Source organism: Mercenaria mercenaria, chromosome 17, assembly GCF_021730395.1.
Source record: "Mercenaria mercenaria strain notata chromosome 17, MADL_Memer_1, whole genome shotgun sequence".
NCBI lineage: Eukaryota > Metazoa > Mollusca > Bivalvia > Venerida > Veneridae > Mercenaria > Mercenaria mercenaria.
The window spans coordinates 69509198-69522744 of NC_069377.1; the positions used below are offsets into that span (position 1 = coordinate 69509198).

At 31.2% G+C, this 13547-nt stretch overlaps 1 protein-coding gene across 1 annotated transcript in view; it reads right to left on the reverse strand.

Annotated features, from left to right (window-relative positions):
• The window catches only part of LOC123536789 (kinesin-like protein KIF18A), a 48036-nt gene extending 41696 nt beyond the window's left edge, over positions 1 to 6340 (reverse strand). The window contains exon 1 of the mRNA XM_053528538.1: positions 6281 to 6340. The gene's annotated coding sequence lies outside the window, so the exon portion shown is untranslated. The remainder of the gene's footprint in view (positions 1 to 6280) is intronic.
• Positions 6341 to 13547: the final 7207 nt, after the last annotated feature.

Here is a 13547-nt window from a genome sequence, read left to right on the forward strand (position 1 = left end):
TTCCATTTATATAATATTACATTATTTTACAATATCTTACATTATCTTACATTATTTTACATTATTTTACATTATCTTACATTATTATATAAATGCAATCAAAACTTAATGAAATGATAATAAGAAAAAAAATAGTCGGACAAAAGATGAGAAATCTTAGAGAAGAAATAATGAGAGAAAAAATAAGAAAAGCTACAAATCGGGAAATGTATACTGAAATTTATAAACCAATTACTGAAAAAATAGAAAGTCAAAAAGAACAATTATCAAGTCAGTTAAAAGCATTACCTGGAATAGAACAACAATTAGCGTTACTTCCAAAAAGTTTTGTTGATAAAATACAAGAAGTAGAACGACAACAAAAATTGACAGGGATAATGGAAGAACCACCACCTCCGGAACTACAACAACCATTACAACCATTACAACTATACAACAAAAACTAGACGAAAAAGAGGTTGATAAAATACTGGAAGATTATTATACAGAAAAAAAAAAAATTTCCTGAAGTATATGGGTTGGTGAAAAGTGATGTTTTTAAAGAATCAGAAGAAAAATTGGGAGCGCCCGAAAAAAAAAAAATCATCAGTAGTTTAGATGCGTTTTGGATAATGGTTTTTTAGAAGAAAAAAAATTTAAAAACCCGTTGAAATGTTTGCTTTTTTACTGCAGGAATCAAAACGAGATAAAAAAATAAAAAAAATTTAAGTACAATAATAAGGTTACGGGAATATTAAAAAATTAAAGGGCGTAGCAAGAAAATCAAGATCAAAAGGCCCCAAAAGCAAGAAAAAAAAAGAATTAAAACATGATCAAGATCAACCCATAAGTAAAAATACGGTTAAATTATTTTTGGTACGGATCCTATATATAAAAAGGAAAAGGAATAAACATAAAACCCATTAAAGTTTTACCAAAGGGAAACCCATGGGAATTTAAATTATTAAATTTAAATAAATTTATGGAAAAATTTTTAAGTTAATTGCTAAGGAAAAAAGGGAAAAGAAGTTTTAACACAAAGTAGATGATGATTTATTGTTTTAAATTAATAAAAGATATAACAATAAAAAAAACATTAAAATCTTTCAAAAAAATATTCAAAGAATTTAAACAAAAAAAGGCAGGTTCCCTATCAATAAAAGATCTGAAATTTAAAAAAAGAATTAGGGGCAAGGTTTGATTTTGTCTGTAATCCAAAGAATGGAAAGGGTTGGTTAATTTGGGTTAAATTTAATGCTGGAAAAAAAAATGAAAAACAAAAAAATGAAGGTATTAGAAAAATTGATAAAACTTTTAAAATAATTCTTTTACCAGAAACAACAAAAAAATTTTTATAAAAATTTATTTTTCTTGTTTTTAAACTTTAATTAAAGTTTTTAATTTATATTAAAGGGAAAAAAAAATAGTTTTAATTTTCTGAAACGTAAAGATAAAAAAAAATATCCGATGATTTTCAATCAGTTTGCGTTTTTTAATTTTAGTAAAAATAAAATTTATGTTTTTGGTTTTTGGATTAGTTTTAACACTATGACTTATTCTGGCAAAATTTTAGGATGAATAGGAAAAAAGAATTCGTTTCTAATGGTAAGGATTGGAAAGATATTATTTTTTAAAATGGTTCTTCGTTACAGATATTAATATTATATTGGGAAAAACATTAATAATAATGATGTTTTTGAATTTTGAAAATCAGAAATGCCCCCCAAAGTTTGGAATTTGTTTTAAAGTAGTTTTTTGATTTTGTTTCAATTAAGAAATTTTAAATTGGATTTGGAAAAATTTAAATTTTTATACATTGCTTGGGTTTTAGAAAAAAAAATTAGACAAACGAATGGGGAACAAAAAACAAAAATAAACTAACTTGTGGTACAATTTTCATTCATTGTGTTTTATTTATAATTCACTTGTTGAGGTAAATTCGTTTTATTTCTATGTTTAAGTCTGCAGATTTAACAAGAGCTTATCCATTTACAAAAAAACCCAAAGAGTTGGGGGTATTTAAAAAAAAATTTTTTAAATTCAATTAGAATATATATTACAGTGTATTTGGGAATAATTAATTTTTAAAGAGGGTTTAAACAAAGTTTACACTAATTTTTTAAAAGAAATTAAAAAATTAAAAAAACTTTTTTGTTTTTTTTATAATGTACAAAAAAAATTTATGAAAAAAAAAAGGAAAATTTTTTTATGTTGTGCTCACAAGGGGGGAAAAAAAATTACAGGAACAGGTTCTTTGACCTTTAACGAAATTTTCTTTCAAGTTTGCCGCATTTCAATTTGCACGCTGGAAAAAAAGCTTTGGAAAACGAAAACGAGCCTTGAAAGTGGAAAAAAAAAGGTTGGACAGAAATTTGGAAATTTTGTGCAGCTAAAATTGTTGAAAAAAATTTAAAAAGAAACCCGTCCGGCAGTTGGTAATTTTGTAAGGAATTTCAAGAAAAGGAAAAAAAAAAAAATAATGATAAAGGGGGATTTCTATGGAATAAAAGAAATTGTCGGATCTGGGACTTTAGTCGTTGGAATTCAGCTCAAAAAAAAAAGTTTAAAGATTAAATTTAAAAAACTAAGTTTTAACTTTAATAAAAAATAAAAAAAATTAAAAAAAAAAAAAAATAAAAAAATATATAATGTTTAGAAAAAAGAATTGTGAAAGATTGAATTTAAACCCCTTTTAATTAGAAAGCTTAATTCTGTCCTGGGAAAAAAAGTTTAAACACAAAAAAAACGGAATCTTACTTTGAAGAAGTTATATTTTGATTGGTTTAATGGTTATTTTAAGTAAGTTTTAAAGTAAATAAAAATTTTAAATGGGTCTGGTATGATGGAGCCCAAAATTTCTTAATATAATGGCTTTATTTAAGGGGTCAGTTAGTGGTTAAAAAAAAAGGGAAAAATTGTTTATGATTGTAATAATTTTAAAAAATAATAAATGTAAAGAGTTTGGTTGAACTTCTGAAGTTAGCAAAATCCCCCAAATGGAACAATGAATTTATTTTTTTAGATACTACTGTACTGCTGTGTGATATAATTCGGGGTTTGCTATTAGAAAAAGGGTTTAATCAGAAAAATTAAAAGAGGTTAAATGCTAAAATTTTAAATAAATTTTTATTTTTTTTGGGTTTTTTAAAAATAATATTATACCTCCAAACAAATTAAATAACACTGCAGCGACGTGATGTGAATTAATTTTTGAGCTAATGGTATCCAGGTAGGTAAAATTTTAACAAAATTAAATTTTATGGGTTCACGTTTTGGGGTTTTAAAGAAAATTGGACTTAATCTAATTTCTGAAAGATTTACAAAAGCAAGATGGTCATACCTTAGGGAAATGATGACGCAATCAACTGATACACAACAGATTAATACAACTTTTAGAATAACGGCTGGTGTAACAAAACCACAACATGTATTTGTTTATTTACAACGACCTGATAAAAGTAATAATCAAGAAATGAATCCACATTTATTAGATACATTTAAACTTAATGCAGCAGATGATGATTATAATTCTATTTTGAGTTCTTGTCGTCTCGAAGTTGGTAATGGTGTTTTTTATCCAGAAACAGAATATACAAGTATATCAAGAATATATGATGATGTAATTAATTATTATTATAAACAAAATAATAAGACTACTGGAAGTCTGCTAAATAGATCAAACTTTAATAGTTTGTATGGTTTTTGTTCATTTTAAACTTGGAATATAAAAGGAAGTAACTACAGAAGATCCTAAGCAGATTACATTAACAATTAAGTTAACTGCACTTCCCGCTGCAAAATATCGTATTTACGCAATTGTATTATATGAGGAAACAGTTGAAATAAATACTATTGGAAATGAACTTGTTATTGTTTAAATAAAATAAATATAAATTAAAATAAATATAAAGTATATAATGTCATCAAATTATATTGAATATAAAATTAACCTTACAGATGGACAAAAGAAAAATTTAGCCCGAGCCTACAACAACAAAATTCCACATACTTTTAGATTAAAACATGAACAATTACATGGAAACTTCCCTTTACTTTTAACAAAAACACAAATTAATCAAATTAAAAAAGCTGTTGCAAATAAGAAGGGATTAGAAATTACAATTTCGAAAAAACAAATGTCCAGTCAAGGTCAAAATGGTGGATTTTTAGGAGCTTTGGCTGGTTTGTTAGGAAAAACAATTTTTTCCAATGGCAGCAAAAATAGCTCCAAAAAATATTAGCCCCTTTAGGCATTGGAGCCTTTCTGGACTAGCAGTACTGGTGTTAGTAAAATACTTGGAAATGGTATGATTTCAGTAGCTAATGATAAGAGAAATATGATATCACCATATCTTACACCTAATCAAAGAAACAATTAGTAGGATCTGGAGTGATTAAATTAACACAAAAACAAAAACAAGACGGTGGCTTTTTAGGTATGTTGGCTGCTAGTCTAGGAATACCTTTGATTACATCTTTGTTAAGTGGTAAGGGATTACAGATTGATTCACAACGGAGACCTTACAGACGAATTCCTATAGTAAAAAAAAAATAAAATTTATAAACAAACCAATATCTAACTTTGAAATAGAACAATGGGTAAAACAATTAAAAATAAAAACTTTAGGGGTGTATTTAGTAGAAATAATTTGCTAAAATTAAAAGAAAAGAACGAGTGTGGAATTATAAATTTGGACGACTATGAATATAAAGCATGTTGGTTATTTTTAGAAAAACATAATAATTATGTGACGGATATTAGTTGTTTATTTATTCTTTATGGTATTTCTAATTATAACTTTCTTTTATTATGACCAGGGATAAGGATTTATTGCTCTCTCTCTCTCTTCTTACTATGATTTTTAAAAAAGTTAATTAGATTTTCTATTATTTTATATTTTTATTACTAAAGGCATTGTATTTATGTTTTTTTTTATTTCAGTTAATTGTCTTATAATTTCAGTATATTTCTTTTATCATTTTATCAAACCTAATTATTTAAAGTTAACCATTTCCAATATAACTCCTTCAAAATTCACGATGATTTTAAATACAAGTTTTCAAAGTCAAAGATATCATAAAAATGCAAAAATGCCTAAAATATTAAGGGGACAAAATTACCAAAAGGGGGACGAATTGACCAAAAGGGGGACGAGTTGACCAAAATGGGGACGAGTTGACCAAATTTTATCATGAGGGGGACGAAATGACCAATTTTGGGGGACGAAATGACCAAATTGGGGACGAGCTGACTGGGGGACGAGTTGACTAGGGGACGAGTTGACTTGATACCAAATTTATCTATCATACCGTCAAGTACAAAATAGCAATTGACAAAAACGGACAAGCAAGTCAAAATCAGATTTCTCTGCCCCTGCACACCATATAAAACCAATAACTTTCATGACTGTGTATTGTGATTTAACTTCCATTATTTTGGTCCTTCAAAGTTTTGATGTGTAGATCAGTCAGGGGTGTAACTGTTTTAAGTTATGTAACCTATTTCAGTTACTTTTTCCAGCATTTTATAACCTGTATGAGTTATAAAATATAGATAACCCAGGTAAGTTATTCATAAAAAGCCTTTTTGCTGTTCTCACAAATTGACCATCAAAGTGTAATTAGTAGCAAACTGTGGTTAATCAAATTCTCTTTTAGTCTGATCATGGCCTGATGAGCATAATGGGATGTTAAGAGTTTTATAGCTTTAAAACCATTTGCGTAAGACTTTATCAGCCTTGCGTAAAAAAATTTACTGCATAGCTGGAAAGATAAAAGACCAGGGATTCAGGAAATTATTGCATTAGTCACATTCAAAATAAGGATTTGGCACAGGAGGGCTTTGTAATATTTTATGATAACTGAAACAAGTTATGAAAGTAAACGCAATAACTCAAATGGGTTATAAAATGTGATAACTTGAAACAGTTACACCCCTGACTGTAGATTGCCCGTCACAAATATAAAACAATCTGAAGGTCGAATTATTTTGACTTGCGCTTCCTTGCAGAATTCCACTTGTTACATTGGGAGCTCTGCCTTTCAGGTAGCACCTAATTTCATACTACAACTAAAATGAAGCAGTGCTATTCTGGGCATTGAAAATAACTTAAAATTTCTAATAACTGGAAGGGAAGAATACCATCTGTCAAAAAGAAAAATAATCAGTTTTCGCGACATATGATAAACTTAGGTATTTGTGAAAACAAAATGCGTTTCAAGCACATATAGAACGCAAAAAAATATATTTCGCGCAGAATCAGGTACTTATGGGAATCTAAGGGCTACTACAATTTCATACCAGTAAAATCTTTCACGATGTCAATATTTTGTCATCAGTTGTTTTCAAAATACCCACGCGAAATGAAAGAGAGTTTTTGATTGGCTGATTCGGATAAAGAGTAGGTTATTAATAAAACCCGGCCCGGCCCGGCCCGGACCAAACCACGGAAATAGCCGATTCTGATTGTACGGAAACCACCGGAAACTTACGGACGGAAGGCTAATATAATTACGAATGAATGGTGATACCGTCATCATAATCAAGGCAAATTTATGAGTATTTTATTTCATTATTACAGAAGTAGAAGCAAAGTATTTAATATTGATGATACGTATGTTTGATGAAGTATTGCACTTAACATAAGCAAAGACCTAAAATAACAAGATATTTGAATCACACTCAATCAAAGAAGTAATACGTTCGGCAGTCACGGCGATGTGTCATTTTGTGTACCGGACAGACACGATATAGCAGTTTGCAGGAATACTTTCAACAGAACTTGACAGGCTAGTTAATGGAACGTCGTTATTTCACACCTACAGATGTGACACTATGTTGTGTAGTACGACGAAGGGGTCTATAACGTGCACTGGAAGTATTTATAAAATTTGTTTGCCCGACCAAGATAGCGTTTTAGCATATTAAGTATTAATTTAATAGAAATATCTTGCCTTAGGGAACATATAAATATAAACACTCTTATATTTAGTTTGTCAAAGATTTGCATTGATAAGTACAAATTTTGCGAAAATTAACTAGAAATGTAAGTTTATGAAATTATTATTATACTCCTTTTGCCTATCTCGGTTGCGCAACCAAGACAGATCGAAAATAGATGAACTTCGAAGCTATGCGCTGTTTTCATACTTGCCATTCGTTTCAGGTTGTTGAGGTATTCAAATTTGAATATAAAACTATAAATTATATCTAAAGCTAAAAAAATAGTCCACTTTTTACATTTTTTCATATTAAAGGGAGGCAATTACAAAATTTCATAAAAAGTGTCAAAGTAAACATTTCCAGAAGAGGTATAACTCTGTGTAATAGGTCTTTGTTCCTGAAATACAAGAAAACTGAAAAAAATATCATAAAATGTTGCTCAAATGATAAATCATATGATTTAGCTTTAAACAAAAACGGGTGATATGTATCATGATACCTGGAGTTACAGTAAATTGTAGAAATGAATAAACTGGAGTATAAAATATGAAAGATCGGTCGCAAAGTTTCGACCCGGACCCCGCAACCCCCCACCCCTCGAAACATGCCCGCTCAGCGCTCAGTCTGTTTAAAACAAAACAATAAAAAAAAACACGGTAAATATCTAATATGGATAAATGGGAGGGTAGTGATAGCGATGAACTTTCGTGTTTTAACAATTTACTGCTAACGTTATTTTTATTTTTAGATTATTTATTTTTTTATTTCTCTTTCTTTTATATTTGAAATAATACTAGCATATCTTTTTAACACAGAATTAAAAAAAAAAAACCCGGTCTGGTCGGACTACGAACTTTTTCAGCTTATGCTTATACAACTATTCACACGATGGTAACTTTTTTGTTTGTAAAATGGATTACAAATGTGTGCAATTCAGATGTTAAATTATTATACCCCACACAATGTCCAATGCAATTTTCCCACTAGTTTAACTTGAATAATATATCATATTTACAAGTGTTTTTATATCTCGTGCGCAAAATCGTTATTTTCAACTTCTGCGCAACTAATCATATTATACAATAATTGCCTTTTGGTGAGGTCGATATGAGCCGCGCCATGTGAAAACCAACATCCGCACAGTCTGGTCAGGATCCATGCTGTTTGCTAACGGTTTCTCTAATCGCAATAGACAATGTTGGTTTTCTCATGGCGTGGCTCATATGTGGATTTATCGGCCTGATAAAAGCAATATCAACCTCGGGCGAATTTATCGACTTGATATCGGTATCGGGTCGATAAATCCACATATCGATCACACATAAAAGGCGACAATTGTTTTATTATTAAATCCAGCCTACTCATAAGTATAAACATTAGATACAAATGTCTGCAGCCTTAGGTCATCTTTGAAATTCGTAGTTAATTGTATACGACGTCGCATTGTTTTAACGTAATAACGTGTGGGCGTCACAGCTGGAGGTCAATATGTGTGTTTGACTCCGCCTTCGAGAAAATACTCTCCGACTTTTATCGTTGAACATTTGACTGCATCTAGAAGAATGGAAAGGACTATAAATATTGATTTAATGATAAAAATAATTATTCTTATATCCCATGCGCAACAACGCTATTTTGTTTTTCTGCGCATGCGATATTACATTTTCATGTCCCCCTATGAGAGATCGATACTTTCGTACTGATTACAAGACGATGCGCTTATTTATACATAGGATTAAATTACTTTATCTTGTGTTCATAGATGTGTAAACCCGGCCTATTTTTCTTTTCTGCTTTTGAATGATTTGTTCTACATGCAACATTTTGAAAACATTTTTTTATCAAATATTAAACTGAAACTATCACCATCGGATTGGAAATTAACTAACTACTAACTACTAAGAAAATGAGTGCTCTCATTATATGTTCCGTAGTTATCGCCGTTTTCCGAATGTTACTGCTGCTGATTTTGTTGAAGTATGCCCATAAATACAGCGATATGTAACCTCAAGACTATACTTATCAAAAAGTCTTTTTATACAGCACAGTCGCGACAATCTAAATGCTTACTAGTAAAGCCTCCTTAATTGTGTCTTCATTATTTGGTCAGTAATAACTTTTTTAACGTTAAATAAACCATTTCATTTATTTTCCGGTATAATAAAATAAATAATGTATTCCTGAGAGGGTGATCCTTCGAAATAACTCTATCCGTGATTAATATTTTTCAATGCGACAATTGTAAGTTACTGTAGAGAAAGAGTTTAGTATTCAAAATGTAAATGTATAATAAAATGTTGACGAAAATGGGCTTAAAATCCTAAAAAGCCACAACAGGAAATAATTCTTCCCGGCTAATTCTGACTTTTAAGTTGGTCGGGACTTTGATATGCACAGTCAAAATTTTTCTAGCACTGCAGCATGAAAATGAACCTGGTAGTCATTTTATAATTTTATTTCATTCAAAAACATTTCAGGAACATTTTCAGAAAATAAAAGATACATACTGAGCGGCGAACGATCAGTAAAATGTTTAATAAGAAGTACTATATTATGTTTTTCATTACGCCGCTTTTGTGTGTAACATGTATTCAGGTATACACCTCGTAACAATAACGATCGGAAAGAAATCGAAAATGGCTAACAAAATAAGAATATAATTAAAATGAAATTTATGCTGTTGTAAACTTTTTTTGGGTGATTAACTTATTTTTCCCTCAGATACAAGCATTTGTATATGTAAAAATTGAGGGTACAATACCTGCGCGTGAAAATAGGGTAGGAGAAAATACCGCGAAAACGAAGGAGACCCCATCTTTCGCTCATATTACAATTCAATTTTTTTTATCATAATTGTATTTGTTAAAAAAAACGCACTACTTAGCCATTCCATTTGAAAACATATAGGTTTCAATAGGCCTGTTACACCAAATGAAACATAATTACCGTTTGGATATATTGGACAACTCCAAAAATAAATTAATCTCCGTAAAAACAGAAACGTCACAACTATTATATATTTAGGGTTGAGGGCTAAAATGTGATTTCTCGACGCGATTTGCGTAAGAAGTACGAATTTTACCTTTTCAATACAATGTTTTATCGGGTGATTTGTTTGTTTTGGGTTAAACGCCGTTTTTCAACAGTATTTCAGTCATGTAACGGCGGGCAGTTAACCTTTCAAGTGTTCCTGGATTCTGTACCAGTACAAACCTGTTCTCCGCAAGTAACTGCCAACTTCCCCACTCGAATTATCAGTGGTGGAGGACTAATGATTTCAGACACAATATCGTTTATCAAATAGTCACGTCCCGAGGATCCCTCTTACCTACTGAGCTAAGCGGGCGGGCCCTTTTATCGGGTGAAGATCAACTTTTACTATTATTTAAACAAGTTATGAAGGATACAACTTGTTTTTTTGGAAAAACCCGCTCATTACACTTTCTTTACCGTAAAGTTGAAAACATGTGTAAGGTTAAAACTTTTCTGAGATGCTTTATGGATTTGGCCACACATGGGCAGTTTAACAAACCATTTTAGCTGGAGAATACTTCGAAACTTTGCGACCGATCTTTCATATTTTAAACTCCAGTTCATTCATTTCTACAACTTACTGTAACTCCGGGTATCATCTCCATACGTATCACCCGGTTTTGTTTAAAGCTAAATTATATGATTTATCATTTGAACAACATTTTATATTTTTTTCCAGTTTTCTTGTATTTCAGGAACAAAGACCTATTACATAGATTTATACCTTTTTAGAAATGTTTACTTTGATACTTTTATGAAATTTTGTAATTGCCTCCCTTTAATATGAAAAAATGTAAAAAGTGGGCTATTTTTTTTTTAGCTTTTGATATAATTTATTGTTTTATATTCAGATTTGAATACTTCAACAACCTGAAACAAATGGCAAGTATAAAAACAGCGCATAGCTTCGAAGTTCATCTATTTTCGATCTATCTTGGTTGCGCAACCGAGATAGGCAAAAGGACTATAATAATAATTTCATAAACTTACATTTCAAATTAATTTTCGCAAAATTTGTACTTATCAATGCAAATCTTTGACAAACTAAATATAATAGTGTTTATATTCATATGTTCCCTAAGGCAAGATATTTTTATTAAATTAATACTTAATATGCTAAAACGCTATCTTGCTCGGGCAACCAAATTTTTATAAATACTTCCAGTGCACGCGGTATAGACCCCTTCGCCGTACTACACAACCTAGTGTCACATCGTTAGGTGTGAAATAACGACGCACCATTAACTAGCCTGTCCAGTTCTGTTGAAAGTATCCTGCAAACTGCTATCTCGTGTCTGTCCGGTACACAAAATGACACATCGACTGTCGAACGTATTACTTCTTTGATTGTGATTCAAATATCTTGTTATTTTAGGTCTTTGCTTATGTCAAGTGCAATACTTCATCAAACATACGTATCATCAATATTAAATACTTTGCTTCTGCTTTTGTAATAATAAAATAAAATATACATGTACATAAATTTGCCTTGATTAAGATGGCGGTATCACCATTCGTAATTATATTAGCCTTCCGTCCGTAAGTTTCCGGTGGTTTCCGTACAATCGGAATCGGCTATTTCCGTGGTTTGGTCCGGGCCGGGCCGGGCCGGGTTTTATTAATAACCTAAAGGGTTGAGTATTGTGCGACAGAAAAAGTAAATTACGGCGACTATAGATATATTAAACAGCTCCCGATTCTCGTTATTCCGGTATTTCAGTTCTTGTCAGGAATAGATGTAAGTTAATGGAATTCAATCCTGATAAATGCGAAGTCATAAGAATTTCCAAAAAAAGAAAAAATATCATCTTTCCATATAAATTACATAATCAAGAACTAAAAACCACAGAAAATGCTAAATACCTTGGGATTAGTGATGATTTTAGTTGGAAAAACCATATTGAAACTACATCTTCAAAAGCTAATAACACTCTCAGATTCATAAAAAGAAATGTATAATGTAATAACCGTAATATCAAAGAAACTGCCTACAAAACATACGTTCGCCGACAATTAAAATACTGTAACACCATATATGGCATCCATGGCAGAAAAACTTAGCATATGAGATAGAAAAGGTACAAAGAGCTGCAGCCAGATATGTTATGAATGATTACTCATACCAAAGCAGCGTAACATCAATGCTTGAAATTCTTAAATGGAAGACATTAGAACAGAGAAGAATACATGCATCTTTAATTATGTTGTATAAAATATCACACAACCTCGATCGTCTCTGTAGATCATAACCACCTGACAGCCTCTAGAAATTTAAACTTTATCATTCCATCTTCAAGAATACAATATCATATGAACGCCTTTTTCCTCCGCACGATCAGACCTAGACTCGCATATGTACTAATGTCATCATCCTGTTTTCATTTTTAACAAAGCTGTACATATTACTGCTCTTACTCTCTTAACACATGCATATCATGTATCATGTAACATAGCAACATGTTTTTAACAACTGCCCCGACCTCCCAGTTATGATCAGAAATTGATTGTTGGGAGTATCCCCGTAGATGTAGATGACCGTCCCTCACCCTCTGAAACAGCCATCTGTTCCTCGTTGAACCGAGACTTTTGATCATATGATTTGTACCGGCTATCAAACACTAAGGCTTTTCTTGAAAAAAGTTCTTTTTTTTTCATAAAAATTAAGAAAAACCTGGTGGCCGTCCCCGCTGATGATTTCCTGGAATACTACCCACGGCAACAACGAAGATCAAACTCTAAATCAATCAAACAAGTGACAAGCAATACAGACATATACAAAAACTCATTTGTGCCTCAAACCATCCGCGACTGGAACTCATTACCGTACTCAGTTGTAACTTGTACCAAAAACGATACATTCAAACGTGCTCTCTTGGACTATAGATCGCGCGATTAACATCTAACATCAAGCGCGCACACACACCCTCGATATTTTTGCTCATTAGTGAGACGATTTCGAGTATCAATACAGATACAGGTACAGAAGAAAAGATATATATAATTCTTATTGTATTTGCAAAAGATATTTTTTACAGGTTTGAACCGATGAATAACTCAGATAAGTATAAATTTGGTTTTTCTCCAATAATATTGGCAATATTGAAGTCAATAAACACACTGCTGGAACCTGCTTTTATATTTTAATATGTAGGAAAAGTTTTTTTGTAAATATCTGTAAATAGGCCTAATAAATAATAAAAATAATAAATAACTTTTATTCCTCCAATTATGAAGAGCATAAGAGTGTAAGGTTGTAAATTTATGGACCGATTGTACCATAGTCAAAGTAGAGTATTTGCGTATAATACCCTATTGATAAATAGTGTAGTAGATTTGAACTACAATAGTAGGCCTAAATGGTGTTTGTTTTTTCTCTATAATTGTACTGATCAACAGTTCTTGTTGTACTGGCTCCCAAGGTTTTTTCTATGCCCTGTGTTGAGTAGTGGGGCTGTAGTCCCCGGGATGTGGTGGTGTCCGGGCTGGTGCGTATATACATTATCGTTGGATCTTGCATCGGTGTTGGTTGCGCTTATGTCTGCGAGTCTATGTGGGTAGGTGTTCGGCGCCGATGTGAGTTCTGTTGCTCTGT